Source organism: Colobus angolensis, unplaced genomic scaffold (genome assembly GCF_000951035.1).
Source record: "Colobus angolensis palliatus isolate OR3802 unplaced genomic scaffold, Cang.pa_1.0 Scaffold308, whole genome shotgun sequence".
Taxonomy (NCBI): domain Eukaryota; kingdom Metazoa; phylum Chordata; class Mammalia; order Primates; family Cercopithecidae; genus Colobus; species Colobus angolensis.
Genome location: NW_012116355.1, coordinates 698,082 through 700,040, shown reverse-complemented (window position 1 = coordinate 700,040; position 1,959 = coordinate 698,082). Strand labels below are relative to the sequence as shown.

Genomic DNA, 1,959 nt, shown 5'->3' with positions numbered 1-1,959 from the left:
CCCCCTTAGGCTACGCCCTCCCTGGAAAGCGACCATGCTCATTGGTCCATAGGAAGCCAGCCTCCTCGCGACCTCAAGTGCGAGGCACGCCCCCTCCAAGAGGCACACGCTTATTGGTCCACAAGGGTAGGCCTACCCAAGGTCGCTCCGCCTGTCTCTTTAACCCGTCAGCTGCTGGAGTCCAAAGCAACACCCTGCCCTGCCCATTTAACCCTTTCAAAGGCGTAGGCCTCCCACATCTTACCCCTCCATCCTACTCCCCCGCCCTTCCTCCTTCCAGGCCGATTAATAGGAAACCCGAGGGCTTTAAAGACACAGTTTGACAACCCTCAAAGTCTGCCTGCTGTCTATACCAGACCTCAGACCCCAAATACCCTCGCTCCCATTTGTCTTTCCCCACCTTCCAAACCAGAGCTTAAGAGCTGGAGAACTAGTGAAGCCTAGGAAGCTTCCTTCATGCCAGAGAAGAAAAAGGCCTGAGGTGGGACCCTATCTCCGTCCATGCTAAGAAGTGGTATTTTTCCCACTCTTACTCTTAAATTGATGTTCTTTTGCCTTCTTTAGAGGAGCCCCCGGATTCCTAAGATAGGGATACATTTTAATTTTAGGGACCAGCATTATTCTTTGTGCCTGTAAACTCCCTTTCTGAGATCAGGCTGCCCCATCCCTTCTGCTAGCACTCTTTCTACTCACAGGCCCATGTTCAAGGAGACAGCACACAGGGAAGTGGGATAGGAGGGCTTCTGCCCAGAATATGGGAAATGAGCCCAACTTTTGTGATGGAGCTTAACCCCATGACTCACAGCTCCCTCAAAACTATCTACCCTCCCACTGAGTCACTGGGCCCCAGCCCAGTTCAGACCCAGTCAAATCAAATGGCAGCAGAACCAGCATCCTTTAACCCTTGTCCTCCTACTCTTTAAATGACCGGGATGGAAACTTTTGCAAGGATTGAGCATTCAAAGACAATTTCTAGAGAGTACTCTAGAGGCAACCTAAGAAAATCAATAGTCCTGTCTCCCCTGCCCTCTGCACTTGTCAGCAAGTCAGACAATTTGGGTCTAGGAAGCTTTTTCTCCTGGTCCTTCACAGAAGTAGGAGGCAAACATCAGAGCCAAAGAGGGAAAAGTCCATTCTTCTGCAGTTCGGAGGCCACAGAGAGCCCAAGGTCCTTGTTTCTGCCTTGCCTGTGTTGTGGACCCCCCGGGGTCCTGAGGTTCTATCACTAGATAGTAAAAAGAGGCTCCTTCCTCTTCCCCCTAGTCCCTCATTCCTAGACTTAGAAGACACAAGCAAGTAACAGTCCCTCTAAGCTCCCTTCTCTTTACCTCACCCTAGACCACCTTTTTCAAGAGGACTGACTTCCTTGCTGGTTCCCTAGTGTAAGGAACAGGATTAAGGAAATTTTCAATGCCCTTGTCAAAATTACAGTGTATCAATGTAAGAGCCTACTTGCCTTAATAAAAACTTACTAGGAAAACAGAAACATAGAACACTGTAGGAAAAAAAGTAATCCCTTAGCAACCCCACCTTATTCTATCTTTCTGCCACTACCATAGGCCAGGCCTTAGTTACCTACAAAGGTCAGAGGACAATAGTTCAGGGTGAAGGATCAAAGATATTCCAGGCCTCAATGTACCCTGGGAAAGCAGCAGGGTACAACCAAGAGGCCTTACTAATGGGCACGGTGGCTCACGCCTGCAATCCCAGCACTTTGGGAGGCCAAGGTGGGCAGATCACAAGGTCAGGAGTTCGAGACCAGCCTGACTAACATGGTGAAACCCCATCTCTACTAAAAATATAAAAATTAGCTGGGTGTGGTGGTGCGCAACTGTAATCCCAGCTACTCAGGAGGCTGAGGCAGGAGAATCGCTTGAACCCAGAAGGCGGAGGTTGCAGTGAGGTGAGATCATGCCACTGTACGCCAGCCTGGGTGACAGAATGAGACTCTGTCTCAAA

General features: G+C 49.7%; 1 protein-coding gene across 2 annotated transcripts in view; it reads right to left on the bottom strand.

Moving 5' to 3' along the window:
- The window catches only part of FAM214B (family with sequence similarity 214, member B), a 12,204-nt gene that overhangs the window by 7,560 nt on the left and 2,685 nt on the right, over window positions 1-1,959 (bottom strand). The window lies entirely within an intron of this gene.